At 32.1% G+C, this 24,221-nt stretch overlaps 1 long non-coding RNA gene across 1 annotated transcript; it reads left to right on the top strand.

Annotated features, from left to right (window-relative positions):
- Nucleotides 1-1,196: 1,196 nt before the first annotated feature.
- On the top strand, nucleotides 1,197-24,155 carry LOC138712038 (uncharacterized). Its single transcript, XR_011335591.1, has 2 exons — nucleotides 1,197-1,706; nucleotides 22,950-24,155. It is a non-coding gene; the product is annotated as an uncharacterized lncRNA (long non-coding RNA).
- Nucleotides 24,156-24,221: the final 66 nt, after the last annotated feature.

Raw genomic sequence — 24,221 nt, forward strand, 5'->3', positions numbered from 1 at the left:
CACATCAAGCAAGGGACTGAAAGAAATACTAGGCATTTGTCTAAACAAGACAACCCTCATATAAAGAACTAGGCAGAAAACGAGAGAAAATAAACAGAAAAATATAATATATTATAATAATTATTACTTTTATACATGGGTTTTGTTTGACAGTCATCTAATGTCCCTAGTCATTGACACTGTTGCTTTACAACTTAATGTATCATGCATAACTGGGAAGCAGTCAGCACAGTGTAGCGTGTGGCTTATGCGCCTTTTCTATTCTGAGGGCCTCATATTAACCATTCATGTCTGTTTTGTATCCACCATAATTGAATCGGTGAGTGGAAAAGGGGTAGCATTGTAAAATCATGCTTTCGAGATAATAAAAGAAAACTGTTTTGTGACTTTACTTTTAATTTAATAAAAAAACTTATAATTGGTCACATTTACTACTAGTCACAAGTATCTCAGCCTTTATATTTGTTTGTTAATATATAAATAGGTTTTTTAGATTTGATTGTTTAAAGTTTGGGAATGTTACTCTTTTTCCAGTCAAATAGAATATTGGTTAAAATGAACAGAAATATTTTGAATAATTAGTAAGTTTTCTTAATAGCATAACTGTCGAAAAAAGTGTACAAATACTTTTTTTGAAATGTGGAAAAAGAAACAATAATATAAACGGTGTTACAATGTTGTTTTTTTGCTCTCGACTAATACACCTTTGTAAATTACAAACTCTTCTCCCCTACTCCTAGATATTTCCTCCATTTCTTTTGTATGTGTATTCTTGTTAACCTTTCTTTTCTTTCTTCTTGGCTCATTATCTTCCTCTTCTAACATTGTTGTTTTTTACTCAAAGACACTAACTTCAAAAACTATTTTCCAAATCTTGCAGACAGAATACCGATGATCAAACAGTCCACACCAGGTGGCCCGGGTTCGATTTCCGGTTGGGACGAGTTACCTGGTTGAGGTTTTTCCGGGGGTTTTCCCTCAACCCAATATGAGCAAATGCTCGGTAATTTTCGGTGTTGGATCCCGGACTCATTTCACCGGCATTATCACCTTCATCTCATTCAGACGCTAAATAACCTAGATGTTGATAAAGCGTCCTAAATAACCTACTAAAAAAAGAATGATCAAACATAACCTGCAACACCAGTAACAACAAAGCACTAAAACAGTTAAGAAACTAAACGATTATTACAGTGCTTGTCAGCGCTCCAAGCATACCGTATGAAAAGTAACACAATAGTGCTCCACTACTGAGTGGAATAAAAGTAACATTCCTGGAATGTTCCCGTTCTTCTACTCAACTGCAAAACACGGGTCATGCCATTGGCATTAGGATGATAGGAATATTACTCTTTTTCTGCTAAATAGGTAGGGCTATGATATATGAACAATTTTGCTATCTCAGTTTATTTTCGCATTTTTTGGAATGTTACCCCTTTTCCACTCACCGTTTCAATTATGTACCGCTGAGATGAAGATTGGCGTTAGTAATTACCATCATCACAGTGAAGGCTAGAATATTTTTCCTGCATTATGTTCAGTGAGATGTCATATCCTTCCAGTTTGAATGTCTGTACAAAGCTGACGATTCCAAAGAAAAACAGAAAATATATAGAACAGACAAGCATTCAGGAGAGGCTGCTCATGGTGAAAACCTGGGGACACGGAGACAGAAACTACTTCATGTGTATACCTGATAGTAAAAGGTTAGTTTTCTGTATTCATTCATTCATTCATTCATTATTAGCACTACAGCCCATGAAGGGCCTGGGCTTCCTTAATCAGTAGAAACCATTCATCTCTATCTTGAGCCCGTTGTCTCCATCTCTTGCATCCAACTCTCCGCAGATCATCCTCCACATCCTGAAGCCACCTCAACCTTGGTCTTCCTCTCTTCCTTAATCCTCCTGGGTGTCCATATAATGCCCGTTTAGGTAATCGGCCTTCTGGCATACGTTCAAGATGTCCCAACCATCTAAGTCTGCCTTTCTTAATGAAGGAAACGATACTCGGTTCTCCATACAGTTCCATTAGTTCTTTATTTGTTCTACTTCTAAATTGACCATTTTCAAAATGGGGGCCATATATCTTTCTCAGGACTTTTCTTTCCCAAACTGCTAGCATATTTTCATTATTTATTGTTAAAACCCAAGCTTCGCTAGCATATGTAACCACTGGAGTTTTCTGTATAGTCCTGCATAAAGTATTATCCTAATTTATACTTTTGAATGATGTATTTTGTTATCACATAGATAGTAGTTAATTCCCAGTACTAAGTGATTGGTATTTATTGACTGATTTCAGCTTATTTGATATAAAATTTTCAATGTACAAACCTGGTACTAGTAGGACTTGAGGCTTTCCCGGTGTTGTATATGAAATGTCTTCTCGGGTTCTCAGCTAGCTAAGTTGGAATTTCCTACTATATTTCGTCCTCTATTTTCTTATTATTATCCCTCTATTTTCTCGTCTATTCTATTTTTATCTATTTTCTCTGTTTCTATTTATATTCTACTTTCTCTTATCCTTTATCATCATTTTCTCTTACATTTTCTGCTCTATATTTTCTCCAGTTTCTTCCCTATTTTGTACTCTATCTGTTTTTCTCTATTTCCTACTCTATTTTCTATTCTTATTGCTACTTTATATTCTGCTCTATTTTTTCCCTATTTTCTCCTCTACTTTTCCTCCTCCTTTTTCTGCCAATTTTCTACTCTATTTTCTCTCTATTTTCTGCTCTATTTTATATCTTTTCTGCTCTACTTTCTTTGCCATTTTATCTTTTATTGTCTCCTTTTCTTTGCTTTTCTCTATTTTCTTTTATATTTTTCTACTGTATTTTCTCCTCAATTTTGTCTTTATTTTGTCCTCTATATTCTGGTCTAATTTCTGTCTATTGTCTGCTCTATTATTTCTCCTGTTTTGTCCTCTTTGTCTCTATTTCTTGTTTGTTTTATCTCTATATGCTCCCATTTTTCTCCTCTATTTTCTCTCTACTTTTCCTCTATTTTCTCTCAGTTTTATTCTGTATTTTCGACTTTAATTTCTCTTCTATTTTCTTCTGTAATTTCTATTTTACTTTCTCCCTACTACCTACTTCATTTTATCTCTATTTGGTGCTCTATGTTCGCTCCATGTTATCCTCTATTTTCTTTCTATTTTGTCCTCTACTTTCTATTCTGTTTTCCCTGTGTTTTCCCTCTATTATCTCTGTATTTTCTTCTGAATTTTCTACTTTATTTTCTCCTCATTTTACTACTCAATTTTTGTCCTCAGTTGTCTACTCCTTTTCTACTATTTTCCTCCTGTATTTTCTTTTCTCTTTTGTAGTCTGTTTTCTACTATTTCTTCTGATGTATTTTTGCTCTATTTTCTTTGTATTTCCTCAATTTTTTGTATATTTTCTCATCTATTTTCTGTTTTTTTCCCCTATAGTGTCCTCTATTTTTCATCTATTTTTTTCCTTTAGATTCCCTCGTGTTTCTGTCCATTTTCGATTGTTTTCTCTTTATTTTGTCCTTCATTTTCCATATACTTTAACATTTATTTCTACTTATTCTTCTGCTCCATTTTCTCTCTTATTTTGTTTCTCTATTTTCTCTTTATTCTCTCTGAATTTTTCCCTGTATCTTTTCCCCTATTTACTCTTGCACATTCTCTCTATTTTATTTTTACATTCTCTATTTTAATTCTGTTTTCCCTATTTTCTCCCCTATTTTCCATGTTCTCTCCTCTATTTTTCCTTTGTTCCTCTTTCACATCCTCATTTTCTACTTTATTTTCTACAATATCTTATATTCTATTTTCTCTCAATTTCCTCTATTTAGTGCTTCATTTTCCCTCTATATTCTCCTCTATTATCTACTCTATTTTCTGCTGTATTTCCTCTCTTATTTTGTCGTCTATTTTCTCGCTATTTTCTACTATAACTTGCCTCCTATTTTTCCGTCTATTCCTCTACAATTTTTACTATATTTTCTACACTATTTTCTCTCCATTTTCTCCTCAATTCGCTGCTCTATGTTCGTTCTATTTTCCGCTCCACTTGCTGCTCTGTTCGCTCTATTTTTCTCCTCTATTTGCTGTTCTATATTCTCTCTATTTTATTCTCTTTCTACTCTTTTCTTTCTATTTTCTCTTCTATTTTCACTCTTTTTCGTCTCTATTCTGTCTCTATTTTCTGCTCTGCTTTATCTCAATTTCCTACTATATTTTCTGCTGTATTATGTTCTATTTTCTCTATTTTCTATGCGATTTCTTGTCTATTTTCTGCTGTAGTTCGTGTCTATATTATTCTCTATTTTCTATGTATTTTGTCTTGTATATTTTCTATATTTTAACTTTATTTTCTCTCCTATTTTCTCCTCTATTTTCCCTTCCCTTCCTGTATTTTATGCTCTATTTTCAGTTCTAATGTCTCCTATTCTGTACTGAACCTTCTCTCTTTTCTCCTCAATATCCTGATCTGACTTCTCGTCGAATTCCTTCTATTTTGTCCTCTATTGTTACTCTATTTTCCGTTCTATTTTCTCCTCTATTTTCTGCTCTTTTTCTCTGTTTTCTCCTTTACTTTCTCCTGTATTTTATATTTTATATTCCTGTATTTTATCCTCTATTTTGTAATATATTTTCTCACTATTTTCTTCTGTAATTTATTCTCTATTTTATCTTCTACTTTGTACTCTCTTTTCTCCGTATTTTCTGTTGTATTGTCTCAATTTTCTCTCAGTTCTCTACTCTATTTTCTCTCAATTTTCTCCTCTAATTTCTCCTGTATTTTCTTGCCAATTTTTATTCTATTTTCTCTCTATTTTCAACTTTATTTTGTATATATTTTCTGCTCTATTTCCTCCAGGGGCGGCCCGTGATTCAGAAGACAAGTGAAGTGCTGACAACTGTATGTGACAAGAAACAATATTTTTTCAATCTTACCTTATCTCTTGTAGAGTAGGTCTATTCTCCTGTTCTTCAGGGCCGCGAATTTGTCAATGATGTCATCTAAAAAGCTGGGTTGTCCTTCAAGTTCCGAAAGAAGTTCTCTATGAATAGAAATGTTAGCCAAGGAGGACAAACGCTGCTGGGAAATTGTATTCCGCAAATAAGTTTTTATTCTCTTTAGACACGAAAAACTTCTTTCTACGGACACACTGGTGGATGGCAAAGACACTACAAGTGAAAACAACTTATACACTTCCTGGAATACATCTTGATGAACATCACTCTGACGTAACATCTCCAATGCTTTCAAAGCGTTAACGCCACTGTAATTGCTATCACCATAAAGAAGTTCAAGTTCATTTTGTAAACGTTGATTTTTTTTAAATATGGATGGGTAGCACTCGATCAAGTTCTGCAAAGCACCTGATGGAAATTCTTTAGAATAGTCTTTAAATTTTGTTGTATCTACCAAACTTAGAAATGATACTTTGTTCAAGTCATGAAATCTAATATTAATTTGTGACAGAATATTGTCTACTATCTCGTAAAACAATGACTTGTATTTGAAGAAAATGTCTTCATCGGATAATTGGGCATGCTGTCTTTTATGGTTGCAGTTACTTCTCACTTTTGCATTACGAAATATTTTGTTGCAGTATTCTTCATTTCTTTTACTATTAATCAAATCGTAAGTACTTCGAATTTTAGCTGCACAGTAACTTATATCTAAACATTTCTTTTGCAGAACATCCTACAAAACATCAGTTAGACTGAATATGTCAGTGGCGGCTCATACATATTTAATGCATAGTGCCAAAATCAGTGGTATATCCAGGATACCCTAAGGGGGAGGGTAACTCTTTTTTCCTACTATAAGCAATAATAATAATATCATTTTTTTGTTGAAGTTGTCTATTTTGCAAACAAAACTCTTCAGATTCATCGTGCCCTCTTAGTGCTAAATCTAGTGCCCCACAAAATCGTATACAATTTATTATTAAATTTAACACATATCTGTTTTTATCAACTTGCTCATTGTGTTTTGCAATCGCGAGTCTGTAGTGTGAATTTAACTGATTTCCAGTGTTCGCTTTACCCAGCATAGACAAACTGAAGACGTTATTCATATTAACCTTTGACTTATGATGTGTTTTTATTTTACCCCATAAGTGTACTAAATCTGTCACACCCACTTTTGACCAGCTAAGTTCACCTCCGAACAGAACACACGGGAAAAAGAAGAACGCATTTTTCACATCACATCCACACAACCAGTTGTTTTTTAAATAAATATCTGGGTTGAATTTGCGAGATCTGTTAAATTTAGCACTTTGCTGCTTTTGATGAATATTTAAGTGCGGTGTTGGTCTGCCTAATTCTTTAACACGAAGTTTGTTTTCATATGTTAATGTTGAAAACGGAGATTTCAATAAAGCGCCAACCGTATTAATTTTTAACAGTACACAACACGATAACACGACCACTATTACGATGACAACCTCACGACTTAACACGTTCACACTACACTTGGTACTGTTGGTAGAAATAATAAAGTGAAAACGTTCTCAAGCCAAGTTTTCAAGAAACCGGGAGAGATTTTATTATCTTATTGTTGCAGTCTTCGCTAAGAAACTTGTTCAGACAAAGCGGAAGGACAGAGCGCGAGGTAGTAAGGGATCGGCGTAGTAAATGGGGATGTATACAGTTTTACAAGCATTGCAAAAGCCAGCGGCAATTTGTGCCTGGCACATTTCAGATCATGCTTTTAGATGCTGAAAAGGACGAGCGAACATGAAGATTGCACGCGCATCCCATTATATTTCTTATGGGATGTAGTGCCTGGCACAGATCCATCCTCCAAACACTGGTTACAACGTGTTTCGCTGCAAAGATCATATTGACGGTAGAGTTTGTGTAAGCGTAACTTGTTTCTCTCAGGTTTTGAGCGGAAAATATGAATTCTCCTTTTCCTTCTGTATTCTGGTAGTGCCATGGCACAACGGCACTACCTCTAAAGCCGCCCCTGGAATATGTCATAAAAAACCAGAGCCAAAAAACTGAATTCAAAGTCGTTCATGTCATTCAAGAACCCTCCGCATTGACGGATGGAAGTACTATCAGTTCCAGGATTTATTTTTATTTCTTCAAAAACCTCTTTTAAACCGTCCCAATTCTCTACTACTGTTTTGAGTATTTTGGAGTTCGATGTCCACCTCGTTTCCACAGCTGTTGGAATTCGCCTTCCAACTATTGAATTTAGAATGTGGTTACGTTTACCTGAATGATGAAAGAAAGTGGGAATTCCGTTTAGGTTTGCAAAGAAAATTCGGCAGCTTGAAATACTGTTGCAGAACTAAATTCAAACGATGCGCTAGACAATGAATGAAAATAGCTTGAGGAACTTCATCTTTGACTTTTTTCTGTAGGCCATTTATGTGGCCTGACATTACACTAGCGCCATCGTAACACTGTCCTATCAATTTATTACGATAATTCAAAGGCCCTAAGATGCTGTCTATTAGTTCAAACAGGGCTTGTGCAGTCCGATCAGAACTTACGTCATAAAAACCTAAGAAACGCTCCACCAGTTTACCATGTGAAGTCACGAATCTTACTATTATAGAGCATTGACAGTTTTGTCCAACGTCCGTCGCATCGTCAATTTGCAATGAAAAAAAATCAGTTTCATTTACTTCTTTCTTGATTTGGTTACATACGTAGTCTGAAATACATTCAATTAGTTCGTTCTGTATTGTCTTAGACTCGCCGCTGAATACACATTTAATTTTATTGTATTGATTTCTAACTTCGTCGGAACTTACGGAGAGCAAAGTTTGGAGCAGTTCTTTGAAATTACCGCGGTTATGTGACGAAACTTGTTCATCATGTTCTCGAAATGGCAACTCTTGTTTCGCTAAATATATAACGGCTTGAAACACAACTTTCATAAAGTTCCTGTTTAACCGAACATTCTCATTAAATATTTTAATACACAATAAGGACGACTCCTGTAACGCATCGCGAATTGAGTTCAAATTTCTTTCGACTTGTTTCAATTGCAATACGCACTTCAAATGCTCACTCGAATCCCCATGTTTGTGAAATGCACGAGTTGAGTTCGCAAAATCGCCAAACCCCGCGTTATTCCAAACGTTCCTTTTCACTCCTAATAAAAGGCAAGCCCAGCAGAAAAGTTTTTGTAGAAAAACATTGCCACATAACCAGGTATACTCCCCATACCAGGTACTTTTAAAATGCAATTGATAAGAATTTCCGGACTTTTTTTGTTTTCTAACAGACACTGATAAACGCGGAGTTGGGCGATTAAACACTAATAAGTCTCATCTTCCTCGCGCCAACGAGAAAACGGTGTCTCTAATAAATTACACACTACATCGTTTTCTGGATTCATTCGCAAAATCACTTATGAACATCACTAAATAATACACAAATAACAAAATTAACTTGTTTCTCTCACCAAGAAATGGATAAAACTGACAATGGGTTTGCACTTGTCGCCTTGTCGGGGTTCGGCGGGTTGGACAAGCGAGGGGTGTTTAGAAACCTGTTTCTTTATTCCTTGACTAGGCAAAGGAACGGCTCTTCTATCCTTGGAGGGTCAATGCTCGTTACCATGGCAACCTACAACAGGCCTGTGTACTAGAAATGTGGACAAAGAAGCGTTTCTTCTTGAAAACCAGTACCTACTCTTACATTATATAGGGGGTGAGTGTCAGCAAGCGACACGAAAGGGAAAGTGTGCAGCGATACACCCAGACACTTCACGAGGCTTTCGTCTTTCAGATAGCGACAGGAGATTTGTGAGCAGGTTATAACTATGATAAAATGAAAATGCATAATTATTGTGATTATAATTTTAAAATGTAGGTGAAGAGCCACTTCAGTCACTTCACCTTGCGGGCCGCGGCTGATTTTCTCTTCCGTTTTGTCTTGTATTGTCTCTTTTTTTTCTCTGTTTTTCCTCTGTTTTCTTTTATTTTTTTATACTGTATTTGGTCCTCAATGGTGTCTGTATTTTGTCCTCTATATTCTGCTCTAATTTCTGTCTATTGTCTGCTCCATTTTCTCTCCTGTTTTGGTCTCTTTGTCTCTATTTTTTAGTTTATTTTAAGTCTATATGCATTCACCTTTTCTCCTCTATTTCCTCTCTTTTTTCTCTATTTTCTATTTTATTCTGTATTTTCTACTCTACTTTCTTTCCTCTTTTCTTCTGTAATTTCTGTTTTCTACTTTACTTTCTCCCTACTACCTACTCCATTTTATCCCTATTTGGTGCTCTATGTTCGCTGCATTTTCTCCTCTATTTTCTCTCTGTTTTATCCTCTAGTTTCTATTCTGTTTTCCCTCTATTGCCTCTGTATTTTCTTCTGAATTTTGTACTTTATTTTATCCTCATTTTTCTACTCTATTTTATCCTCAGTTGTCTACTCTATTTTCTAACATTTTTCTCCTCTATTTTCTTTTCTCTTTTGTACTCTATTTTCTACTATTTCTTCTAGTTATTTTTGCTCTATGTTGTATTTACTCCTCTATTATTTGTATATTTCTTCTCTATTTTCTGTTATTTTCTCCCCTATTGTGTCCTCTATTTTCCATCTATTTTTTCCCTTAGCTTCCCTCTTGTTTCTGTCCATTTTTGACTGTTTTCTCTCTATTTTCCCTCTACTTTCACCACTATTTTACCTCTATCTCTACTCATTTTTCTTCTCCATTTTCAACCTTATTTTTCCCTCCATTTTCTGTTTATTCTCTCCCTATTTTTCCCTATATCTTTTCCGCTATTTATTCCTGTATTTTTCTCTCTATTTTCTTTTTATCTTCTCTATTTGCATTCTGTTTTCTCTATTTTCCCCTCCATTTTCCTGTTTTCTCCTCTGTTTCTCTTTCACTGCCTCTTTATTTTCTACTTTAATTTCTCCACCATTTTCCACTCTATTTTCTCTAAATTTCCTCTACTTACTGCTCTGTTTTCCTTCTATATTCTGCTCTATTTTCTACTCTGTTGTCTATTTTGTACTGTATATCTTCTCTTATTTTCTCCTCTATTTTTCCCTTATTTTGTCGTCTATTTTCTCTCTGTTTTGTATTATATCTTGTCCCATATTTTTCCGTATATTAGGATATTCTACTAATTTTCTCCTCTATTTGCTTTTCTCTGTTGCCTGTTTTCTACTAATTCTTCTAATGTTTTTGCTTTATTTTCTTGTATATACTCCTTTATTTTTTGTATATTTTCTCGTCTTTTTTCTGTTCTTTTCGCCCCTATTGTATCCTCTGTTTCCGATCTAATTTTTCCTTTAGTTTCACTCTTGTTTCTGTCCATTTTCGACTCTATCTTCTCTCCATTTTGTCCTCTATTTTCCCTCTACTTTCACCTCTATTTCTACTCATTCTTCTGCTCCATTTTCTCTCTTATTTTGTTCTCTATTTTCTCTCTATTGTCTCCCTATTTTCTCCCTTAGTTATTCCTGTATTTTCTTTGTTTTCTTTTTATCTTTTCTATTTTCATTCTGTTTTCTCTATTTTATCCTCTATTTTCCCTGCTTTCTCTATTTTCCCTCTTTCTCTACTACTTCCTCCTTATTTTCTACTTTATTTTCTCCACTATTTTCCACTCTATTTCCTCTCAATTTCGTCTATTTACTGCTCTATTTTCCCTCTATATTCTGCTCTATTTTCTACTCCTCCTTGTCAATTTTGTACCCTATTTATTCCCTTATTTTCTCCTCTATTTTGTCGTCTATTTTTTTCTTTATTTTGTATTATATCTTGTCTCCTATTTGTCCGTCTATTCCTCTACAATTTTTGCTGCATTTTGTATTCTATTTTCTCTCTATTTTTCCTCTATTTGCTGTCCTATGTTCGTTCTATTTCTCTTCTATTTGCTCCTCTATATTCTCTTTATTTTATTCTCTTTGTTCCACTCTTTTTCGTCTCTATTTATTGCTCTGTTTTCTCTCAATTTCCTACCCTATTTTCTGCTGTAGTATGTCCTATTCTCTCTACTTACTTTGCGATTTCTTATCTATTTTCTGCTGTAGTTCCTGTCTATATTATTCTCTATTTTCTCTGTATTGTGTCGTGTATATGTTATATATTTTATACTCTATTTTCTCTCCTATTTTCTCCTCTATTGTCCCTTCAGTGTCTCCTCTATATTCTCCCTATTTTGTGCTCTATTTCCAGTTCTAATGTCTCTTATTCTATACTGTATTTTCTCTCTTCTCCTCAATATTCTGCTCTGACTTCTCGTCGAATTCTATTTTCTCCTCTATTGTTACTCTATGTTCCGTTCTATTTTCTGCTCTTTTTCTCTATTTTCTTCTCTATTTTGTCTGTTTTCTCCTCTACTTTCTCCTGTATTTCATATTCTCTGTATTTTATCCTCTATTTTGTAATATATTTTCTCACTATTTTCATCTGTAATTTATTCTCTATTTTATCTTCTACTTTGTACTCTCTTTTCTCCGTATTTTTTGTTGTATTGTCTAAATTTTCTCTCTGTTTTCCACTCTATTTTCTCTCCATTTTCTCCTCTTTTTCTGTCGTCTATTTTCTGTACATTTTCTACTGTATTTTCTCCTCTAATTTGTATCTATTTTCTGCTCTACGTTCTCTTCTATTTTGTCTTTTATTGTCTCTTTTTCTCTGCTCTGTTGCTCTGGTTTTCTTTTATTTTGTTACTGTATTTGCTCCTCAGTGGTGTCTGTATTTTGTCCTCTATATTCTGCTCTATTTTCTGTCTATTGCCGGCTCTATTTTTCCTCCTGTTTTGTCCTCTTTGTCTCTATTTTTTTAGTTTATTTTATGTCTATATGCACTCATCTTTTCTCCTCTATTTCTTCTGTATTTTTGCTCTATTTTCTCTTTATTTTTCTCTGTATTTTCTACTCGATTTTCTCTCCTATTTTTTCCTGTAATTTGTCTCTGTTTTGTACTTTACTTTCTGCTTACTACCTACTCGATTTATCTCTATTTGGTGCTCTATGTTCGCTCCATTTTCTCTCTATTTTGTCCTCTGCTTTCCCTGTGTTTCCTCTCTATTATCGCTGTATTTTCTTCTGAATTTTCTACATTATTATCTACTCTACTTTTATCCTCAGTTGTCCAATCTATGTTCTACTAATTTTCTTCTCTATTTTCCTTTCTCTTTTGTACTTTATTTTCTACTATTTCTTCTAATGCATTTTGCTCTATTTTCTGTGTATTTACTCCTCTAGTTTTTGTATATTTTCTCCTCCGTTTTATGTCATTTTCTCCCCTATTATGTCCTCTTTTTCCCATCTATTTTTTCTTTTAGTTTCCAACTTGTTTCTGTCCATTTTAGACTCTGTTTTCTCTCAATTTTGTCCTCTATTTTCCCTATATTTTCACGTCAATTTTTATCTCTATTTCTAATCATTTTCTCTCTTATTTTGTCTTCTACTTTCTGTCTGTTCTCTCCCTGTTTTTGCCTGTATCTTCTCCCCTATTTTTTCCTTCATTATCTCTCTATATTCTTATTATCTTCTTTATTGTCATTCTGTTTTCTCTATTTTCCCTGTTTTGTCCTATATTTAACCTACTTCACCATTCTCCACTCTATTTTCTCTCAATTTGCTCTATTTACTGGTCTATTTTACCTCTATACTCTGCCATATTTTCTACTGTCCCTTGTCTATATTCCACTGTATTCCCTCCCATTTTCTCTCTTATTTTGTTGTCTATTTTCTCTCTGTTTTCAACTATATCTTGTCTCCTATTTTTCCATCTATTGCTCTATAATTTCTGCTGTATTTTCTTCTCTATTTTCACTCTCTTTTGTCCTCTATTTGCTGTTCTATTTTCTCCCCTATTTGCTGCTGTATGTTCACTCTATTTTCTCCACTATTTACTGTTCTTCTTTTCTCTTTATTGTGTTCTCTTTCTTCTCTTTTCTTTCTATTTTTTTCTCTTTTTCTCCTCTTTCTTCTACTGTGTTTAGTCTCTATTCAGTCTATATTTTCTGCTCTGTTTTCTCTCAATTTTCTACTATCTTTTGCTCTATTATGTCTTATTTTCTCTATTTTATATTCAATTTATTGTCTATTTACTGCTCTGTTTCCTGTCTATATTTTCCTCTATTTTCTCTGTATTTTGTCATGTATATTTTCTACATTTTGTACTCTATTTTCCCTCTAGTTTCTGCTCTATATTCTCTCTATCTAGTACTCTATTTTCTGTTCTAATTTCTTCTATTTTCTACTGTATTTTCTCCCTTTTCTTCTCAATACTCTGCTCTGACTTCTCGTCGAATTCTCCCTATTTTGTCCTCTATTGTTACACTATTTTCTGATCTATTTTCTGTTTTTTTTTCTCTATGTTCTCTTCTATTTAGTCCCTGTTTTATCCTCTACTTTTCTCCTGTATTTTCTATTTTATATTCTCTGTATCTTATGTTCTATTTTGTAATATATTTTCTCACTATTTTCGTCTAATTTATGCTGTATTTTATCTCGTAATTTCTACTCTATTTTCTGCGTATTTTTTGTTGTATGTCTCAATTTTTTCTCTGGTTTCTACTCCATTCTCTCTGCACTTTCTTATTTTTTCCCTCGTCTATTTTCTGTCAATTTTCTACTGTATTTTTCTCTATTTTGTATCTATTTCCTGCTCTATTTACTCTTCCTTTTTTTCTTTTATTGTCTCTTTTTTCTGTGCTCTTTTTCTCTATTTTTCTCTCCTTTTTTATTTTTTCTACTGTATTTGCTCATCAATGTTCTCTGAATTTTGTCCTCTATATTCTGCTCTAATTTGTGTCCATTCTACTCTATCTTCCCTCCTATTTTGTCCTCTTTGTCTCTATCTTTTAGTTTTGTTATGTCTGTACGCTCTCATCTTTTCTCCTCTATTTCCTATCTATTTTTCTTTATTTTCTCTTTATTCTCTTCTGCATTTCTACTCTATCTTCTCTCCAATTTTCTTCTGTAATTTCTCCCTGTTTTCTACTTTACTTTTCCCTACTACCTATTCCATTTTATCACTATTTGCTGCACTATGTTCGCTCCATTTTCTCCCTATTTTATCCTCTACTTTCTATTCCGTTTTCCCAATGTTTTTCTATTATTTCTGAATTTTCTTCTGAATTTTGTTCATTATTTTCTCTTCATTTTTCTACTCTATTTTATCCTCAGTTGTCTACTCTATGTTCTATTTTTTTCTCCTCTATTTTCTTTTCTCATTTGTACTCTATTTTCTACTTTTTCTTCTAATGTATTTTTGCTTTATTTTCTGTGTATTTACTCCTCTATTTTTTGTATATTTTCTCCTCTATTTTCTGTCAATTTCTCCCCTATTATGTCTTCGATTTTCCATCTATTTCTTCCTTTAGTTTCCCACTTGTTTCTGTCCATTTTAGACTCTGTTTTCTCTCTATTTTGTCCTCTAGTTTCCCTATATTTTCATGTGAATTTTTACGATTTTTTTCTAATCATTTTTTTCTCCATCTTCTCTCTTATGCTGTCCTCTATTTTCTATTCTGTTTTTGCCTGTATTATATACACTATTTCTTCCTGAATTATCTCTCTATATTCTATTTATAGTCTCTATTTTCATTCTGGTTTCACTATTTTCTCTCTTTTCTCCTCTATTTAACCCCTCTTTCTGTTCCACTTCCTCCTTATTTTCTACTTTATTTTCTCCACATTTCTCCCCTCTATATTTTCTCAATTTCATTTATTCACCGTATATTTTACATCTATACTCTGCTCTATTTTCTACTCTCCCTTCTGTATTTTCTACTGTATTTCCTCTCATTTTCACTCTTACTTTGACGTCCATTTTCTCTCTATTTTCGACAATGCCTTTCCTCCTATTTTTCCGTCTGTTTCTCTATAATTTCTGCTGTATTTTCTTCTCTATTTTCTCTCTTTTGTCCTCTATCTATCTATCTATCTATCTATCTATCTATCTATCTATCTATCTATCTATCTATCTATCTATCTATCTATCTATCTATCTATCTATCTATCTACCTATCTATATATCTATCTATCAATTTATCTATCTATCTAATTGTCTATCTATTTATCATACCTATCTATCCTACCTATTCTATTACATTCTATCTATTCTATTCAATCTTTTCTATTTAGTCTATCTATCTATCTACCTACCTATCTATCGATCCATCCATCTATCTATCCATCTATCCATCCATCTATTTATCCATCCTTCCTTCTATCTATCTATCTATCTATCTATCTATCTATCTATCTATCTATCTATCTATCTATCTATCTATCTATCTATCTATCTATCTATCTATCTATCTAATTGTCTATCTATTTATCATACCTATCTATCCTACCTATTCTATTACATTCTATCTACTCTATTCAATCTTTTCTATTTAGTCTATCTATCTAATCTATCTATCTATCTATCTATCTATCTATCTATCTATCTATCTATCTATCTATCTATCTATCTATCTATCTATCTATCTATCTATCTATCTATCTATCCATCCATCGATCCATCCATCCATCTATCTATCTATCTATCTATCTATCTATCTATCTATCTATCTATCTATCTATTTATCCATCCTTCCTTCTATCTATCTATATATCTATTTAACTATCTATCTATCTCTATCTATTCTATCCCTCTATACATCTTTATCTACACTATCTATATCTATCCTATTTATCGATCTATCTATCCATCTATTTAACTATTAGTCTATTATACCTATCTATCCTATCTATTCTATTCCATTCTTTCTTTCTATTCTATTTTATCTTTTCTATGTATGTATCTATCTATCTATCTATCTATCTACCTATCTATCTATCTATCCATCTGTCTGTCTATTTTATCTTTTCTGTTCTATTCTATTCCATTCTATCTATCTATTCAGTCTATTCCATTCTAGCTATTTTTCTATGTATCTATTCTATTCTATCTCTTCTATTTTATCTATTGTAATGAATCTACCTATTCTATTACATTCTATCTACTCTATTCAATCTTTTCTATTTAGTCTATCTATCTATCTATCTATCTATCTATCTATCTATCTATCTATCTATCTATCTATCTATCTATCCATCGATCCATCTATCTATCTATCCATCTATTTATCCATCCTTCCTTCTATCTATCTATATATCTATTTAACTATCTATCTATCTCTATCTATTCTATCCCTCTATCATTTCCATCCCTCTATACATCTTTATCTACACTATCTATATCTATCCTATTTATCGATCTATCTATCCATCTATTTAACTATTAGTCTATTATACCTATCTATCCTATCTATTCTATTCCATTCTTTCTTTCTATTCTATTTTATCTTTTCTATGTATCTATCTATCTATCTATCTATCCATCTGTCTGTCTATTTTATCTTTTCTGTTCTATTCTATTCCATTCTATCTATCTATTCAGTCTATTCCATTCTAGCTATTTTTCTATGTATCTATTCTATTCTATCTCTTCTATTTTATCTATTGTAATGAATCTATCTAATCTATTCCATTCTATCTACTCTAGTCTATCTTCTATTCTTTTTATCTATTCAATTCTATCCATTTTATTGTTCTATCTATGCTATTATATCTATTCTATTCTATCTATCAGTTCTATTCGTTCTACCTATTCTATTTGATCTATTCTATCTATCCTACCTATTCTATTAATTGTAATCTATCTTTCCTACTCTATCTATCTATCTATCTATCTATCTATCTCTCCTATCTGTCTATCCTTTCTATGTATCCCTTCTATCTGTCTATCTTATATATCTATTCTATCTATCTATCTATCTATCTATCTATCTATCTATCTATCTATCTATCTATCTATCTATCTATCTATCCATCCTATCTGTCTATCCTATCTATCCATTCTTTCCTTACTAATCTATCTATTCTTTCTATCTATCTATCTATCTATCTGTCTGTGTTTATAATATTTTATCTAAATATTCTATTCCATCTATTCTATTCTATCTATTCCATTCTATGTATCTAATCTATTGTATCTATTTTACTCTATTCCATTCTATCTATTCTATTTTATCTATTCGATCTATCTATTCTATCTCCCCTATCTAGTCTATATAATCTATCTTCTATCCTTTTCTATCTAATCTATTCTGTTCTATCTTTGCTATTCTATCTATTCTATACTATCTATCTGTTCTATTCGTTCTATTTATTCTATTCTATCTATTCTGCAAAAGACTATAGGCCAATCTCCATTCTTCCCGTTTTATCTAAAGCTCTGGAACGCATCATTCATAAGCAGTTGTCAGACTACCTAATAGAATTTAATCTTTTAGACCCTTTACAATCAGGATTCAGAAATGGCCATAGCACTTCTACTGCTTTGTTGAATGTTACTGAGGACATACGCGCAGCCATGGATAAACGACAGGCTACTGTACTAGTTTTATTGGACTATAGCAAAGCCTTTGATTCTGTTGACTTCGATCTACTATTAACTAAACTACAAACGCTACACCTTTCTGATAGTGCTATCACCTGGATGTACTCCTACCTTACTGGCCGCCAGCAGCGTGTCATATCTAATAATCGTTTCTCTTCCTGGCGTACTGTAGATACAGGAGTTCCTCAGGGATCAGTATTAGGCCCCTTGCTCTTCTCTATTTATATAAATGGAATTTCCAACTCATTTAAGCACTGCAGATATCAAATATATGCAGACGACGTTCAATTGTATATTTCAGCCCGTCCCGACGCACTAAACGATAGCATTAATAGTCTGAATGAAGATCTTGATTCCATCTCTTCCTGGTCTCAACAATTTGGGCTTAACCTAAACGCATGTAAATCACAGGCTATTCTGTTCGCGAACCGTAGATTAATTCCTGAAGTCAACGACCTGAATATTCCGCCTGTGAAACTGAATAAAACAATCATCCCGTTTAGCTCTACCGTCAAAAATCTCGGAGTACATTTCGAATCTAATCTCAATTGGGATACGCATATTAAATATACATGTAAGAAGGCATTCTCTATTCTCCATTCACTAAAAAGATTGTATCATTATCCATCTAAATTAAAACAGACGCTGGTACAGACACTCATTCTACCTCACTTCGATTATTGCGACGTTTTGTTCAGTGATCTCAGGATTGATTCCGCTCAGAAACTACAGCGTGTTCATAACGCGTGCGTCCGCTTCATTTGTAATGTTCGATACTATGATCATATCTCACCTTCTTTCAAGAAGTTATCATGGCTTAGGTTACATGAGAGGAGAAATCTGCACTCACTTTCTCTCTTATATCGAATTATGCACTCTTCATCCCCCTATTATTTATTCGCTCGATTTCATACTCTCTCTCGCTATCATAATATTAATACTCGATCACAACGCGATAACACGCTAGAAATTCCACTTCACGCATCGTCTCTGTATTCCTCATCCTTCACTGTTGCTACCTCTCGTCACTGGAACTCTCTGCCGCCTGAAGTCAAGGGCTGCCGAACATTGAATTCTTTCAAATCAAAGTTAGAAAATTATCTTATGACGAGTTGCCAAACTAACTTACTATTATGACAAGAGTTGTATTGCATGTTTCCACGTTTTCACATTTTTTTTATGTTCTAATGAATTCAACTTATTTTATATTTTTGTTTTCATATTTTCCGATAATGTTATATCTCTAATGTGATAAGTTGAGCTATATATAATCTTAATTTTCCTTATTGTGTTTATTTAGAAATATTGTATTCACTGTATACTGTGTACTGCACTATTTTATTACTATTATTATTATTATTATTATTATTATTATCATCATCATTATTACTATTCTTATTTTATTATTATTATTATTATTATTATTATTATTATTATTATTATGAATAATTGTCTTTTTTTTGTATGCCTCATTTATTTTGACCTGCTGTTCACATATTATTATGCTTTTTTCTTTCTTTCTGTATGTTATATATTATGTCGGATTTCTTCTTATTTGTTGTTTATTTTTTATTATTATTATTATCTTATTCAATTTTGTGTGTAAAATTGTAGTGTAATTTGTAAATTTGTAGTGTTTTTGTAACGCAGTCTTTACTCCTGGTTGAGTGTTAGAGAAGGCCGTATGGCCTTAACTCTGCCAGGTTAAATAAATCATTATTATTATTATTATTATTATTATTCTATCCACTCTATTCTATTTATTCTATTCTATCTATCCTACCTATTCTAGTCAATCTAATTTATCTTTCCTATTCCCTCTACCCTATTCTATCTATCTGTCTATCTCTATCTATTCTATCCCTCTATTTATCATTTCCATCCCTGTATACATCTTTATCTATACTATATATCTATATCTATCCTAGTTATCGATCTATTTATCTATCTATTTAACTATCAGTCTATTATACCTATTTATCTAATCTATTCTATTCTTTCTATTCCATTATTTCTTTCTATTCTATTCTATCTTTTCTGTCTGTCTATTATATCCATTCCATTCTATCTCTGTTTATCTCTCTACCTATCTATTTTATCTTTTCTGTTCTATTCTATTCCATTCTATTTACTCCATTCTATCTATTTAGTCTATTCCATTCTACCTTTCTTTTCTATCTATTCTATTCTTTCTCTTCTATTTTATCTACTCTAATGAATCTATCTATTCTATTCCATTCTATCTTATCTATTCTATCTCTATTCTCTCTTATTTAGTCTATCTATTCTATCCATTCTATTCTGTTCTATCTATGCTATTCTATCTATCAGTTCTATGTATTCTATTCTATCTATTCTACCTATTCTATTAATTGTAATCTATCTTTCCTACTCTATGTACCCTATTCTATCTATATATCTATCTACCTATATATATATATGTATATATATATATATATATATATATATTTATTTATCTATCTAAATATCTTTCTATTTAACTGTCTGTCTATTATACCTATCTAACGTATCTATTCTATTCCATTCTTTCTATTCTATCTTTTCTATCTATTATATCCATTCCATTCTATCTATCTAGCTATCTATCTATACATCCATCTAACTGTCTATCTATTTTATCTTTTGTTCTATTCCATTCTAATTACTCCATTCTATTAAATCTATTCCATTCTAGCTATTCTTTTCTATCTATTCTATGTATATCTTCTATTTTATCTATTCTAATGAATCTATCTATTCTATTCTATCTATGCCATTCTATTATATTCTATCAGTTCTATTCTATGTATTCTATTCTACCTATCCTACCTACTCTATTAATTGCCATCTATCTTTGCTACTCTATCTACCCTATTCTATCTGTCTATGTATTCATCTATCCTATCTATCCTTTCTATCTATCCTATATACCTATTCTATATATCTATCCATAATATCTACCTATCCATTCTTTCCTAACTATTCTATCTACTCTATTCTATTATATCTATCCCTCTATCTCTCTATCTATCTACCTATCTATCGATCTGTTTATGTCTATTCTATCTAACAATTCTATTCCATCTATTCTATGTATTGATTCTATGTATCTATTCTATTGTATCTATTTTATTCTATTCCATTCTATCTACTCTACTCTATCTATTCTATTCCAGCTATTCTATTCAATCTATCTATTCGATCTATCTATTCTATCAATTCTATCTCCCCTATCTAGTCTATATAATCTATCTTCTATTCTTTTATCTATTCTATTCTACCTATTGTATTCATCAATGTTTTATCTAATCTATCTATTCTATTATATCTATCCTTTTCTATCTATTTTATTATTTTATTCTATCTATTCTATTCCATCTATTTTATTCTATACATTCTATTTTATTCTACACGATCTATCTATTCTATCAATCTATATCCTATTCTATCTAAACTATCTATCTGTTCTATCTATTCTATTCTATCTATTTTATGCATTCTAGTCTATCTGTCCTATTCTGTCTATTCTATTCTATTTATATGTTCATTTCTATCTATTCTATTCTATCTATTTTATTCATTCTATTCTTTTCTATCTATTCTATCCTATCTAACCATCTATCCTATCTTTCTAGCCTTTCTATCTATCCATCCATTCTTTTCTAACTATTCTATCTACCTATCTATTTATATATCTATCTATCGATCTGTTTATGTCTATTCTATCTATTCTATTCTGTCTATCTATTCTACTGTATCTATTTTATTCTATCTATTCCATTCTATTTACTCTAATCTATCTATCTATTGTATCTTTTCTATTCTATCTATCTATTCTATCTATTGTATTCTATCTCTATTCTATTCTATCTATCCTATTCTATCTGTCTATTCTATTATATCTATTCTATTCTATCTATACTATTTTATTTATACTATATTATCTATTCTATTCAATCTACCTATTCTATTGTATCTATTCTACTCTATCTATTCCATTCAATCTATATATTTCATTCCATCTATTCTATATACTATTCTACTCTATCTGTCAATCTCTCTATCTATTCTATTCTATCTATTCTATTTTATTGTATCTATCTATTCTATCTATTCTATCTATACTATTTTTATCTATTCTATATTATCTATTCTATTCTATTCTATTCAATCTAGCTATTCTATTGTATCTATTCCACTCTATCTATTCTATTGTGTCTATTCCATTCAATCAATATATTCCATTCCATCTATTCTTTTCCATCTATTTTTAATATTCCATCTATTCTATTCTATTTTATTCTATATATTCTATTCTACTCTATCTGTCTATCTATCAATCTATTCTATCTATTGTATCAATCTATTCTATTCTATCTACTCTATCTCTTCGAATCTATCTATTTATTCTATTCTATGTCATATTCTGTGTATTCTATGTATATGTTCTATTCTATCTAATCTATTCTATATATATATATTCTATCTATATATTTTATTTATTCTATCTATTCTATTTATTCTATCTACCGGTACTCATGACGTCATCTTATTTACTCGAAAATAAAAACGAAATTACACTCCTGTTCTCTTCTCCTCCTTTTCTCCCTTTTCTATCTGTCTCATCTTATCATCTATTTTATATCTTCTATCACTCACAATGTCATTTATTTGACATTACTTATATTTAACCTACATTAAATCGACTCTAATGCATATTATATGTTTAAATTACTCACCTTTCCTAAGCTGGATTCGATCCTCGAACCTCCAACTCGACATACTAGTAGGTTAACCACTATGCTACAAAGTTGTGAAAACAACCTCTAAATCTCCAACATAAATACACCTTCATTAATATAAACCTCACACTACATGGCATCAACAACAATGTTAGTTCAGAGTATTGAAAACAAGGTTTAAGCAGACATTACCTTAACACGACACAGTTAACCAGCATTGAGTGAAATCAACAGTGATCAGTGAACCGTCAGGCAGTGTACCTATTTCAATTTTACGAACGATACCAGTATAGGTTAATGTTAATAGTGTTTTATTACTTCAAAACACCACATTGACAATTCAAAAGTACGAATGAAGTGTGAATTAGATATAAGGTGAGCACTAAAATGACATTATCTAGCACTAAAATGACATATTATCTATATATATATATATATATATATATTTGTGTGTCAATGCTTCCTCTACCTGCAAAGATAATATTCATTGCATTTAGGATACATCTGGGGGCTTATAGCGGGGGCTGCCCCCTAAGATACCTTTACCATAATACTTCTATATTATTCCCGATTCATCAAAAATCAACATAATGCATAACAAACATAGATAAAAGTATCTGAGTTAACAGATGTTAAGAGTAGTTCAAATATGGCATATGTGAACAGCTGACGTCTTCTATACGCAATTACCATACGCCCGTTCCGTATAGATTAATGTTAATAGTGTTAAGCCCAGATTATAATTTAGAAATTACGTATCAAAACATCCAGCATATTAAACATTTTATTTCATTTTAATTTTATTGTTTGAAATTTAATGACTTTCAGGATCAACAATGAACGAAGAACATCTGCTTCAGTGCACAAAACTGAAGAAAGAAGCACAGCAGTGCAGAAATCTGAGTGCTCTTTATTGGGAAGCAATATTGGGTTAAATGATTCCAAAAGCGGTCATTGGACAACAACAACATTTAACGACTTTGACTCATTGTGTGAATTTGTATCTGTAAGATGTTTCTTAGTCATAACATGGCTAACAATGAACAAATTTATACATAAATGCACGTTTTAACATGAACTTAATATAGCAATTCCTTTGTTTTTTATAATTTTGAACATGTATTTATATTAGGCGATTTCAAGATGGCCATGACTAGATCATGATAACCATGTGACTCCAATTTGCGCTGTAGTCTGTCTTTCTCGTTAGCCATGCCTCGAGGTGAGGTGAGGTGTGAAGTGAGGAGTTGAGGTGTGGTGGTGTTAGTGTTGGTGACAATAATTATGGTGAAGATTTATGATTAGAGCCCGAATTTTCATGCACTATCAAATCTTAATATGCATGCACTCATGCATTTCATATGACAAAACACCCACAATAAAGCGAAAAACAATGAAAATATATGCTATCAAGATTGAGTTCTATAGGGTGTCCCAACCAGAACTTAATAATGTTAATGCAACGAAACAGGTAACATAATAGATAACAGTTCCGCCAACCCAACAACAGGACAATTACGCAATGTTCCAAAAATTTTTTGTTGTCATTGGATTGGCGACACTATTATCTGTTCTTTGTTACCTGTTTTTGTCGTATTTATTCACATTAAATTTGGCGTTCTTGTTGGGACACTCTTTACATTATGTTATAATTTTATTTTATTTTGAAACAACGTACTGCAACTAATTTCTCAAAATTTTCTTCCCTTAAGCTGATGTTTATCTGAAGCACGTTCTTGACACAGAAAATCATCTTTCTAAGTAGGGTGACCAGAAGACCTATTTTATCCGGACATGTCCTCCTTTTTATGCCTTTATCTGGGGTCCGGGCAGATTTTAAAAAAAATCAAGAAATGTCCTCCTTTTTGTTACTTGTATGCCTCATATATTGAAATTATCTGATTTGACGTCTTTTTCAAGTAACTTGCCTGTAGGTGGCAGCAGCATCGACGGAATATACTCTTTGCCAACGATCATAATAACTCTTTTTGCTCCCCCTTGCTATGGTCGTTGCTCACAGGTTGCTAATAAATCGAGAGATCGAAGTGCGAATGTAAATCTAAATAGATATTTTCTGTCCTCTTTAATAATTATAATCCC

The sequence above is a fragment of the Periplaneta americana genome, chromosome 13 (assembly GCF_040183065.1).
Source record: "Periplaneta americana isolate PAMFEO1 chromosome 13, P.americana_PAMFEO1_priV1, whole genome shotgun sequence".
Lineage (NCBI taxonomy): Eukaryota > Metazoa > Arthropoda > Insecta > Blattodea > Blattidae > Periplaneta > Periplaneta americana.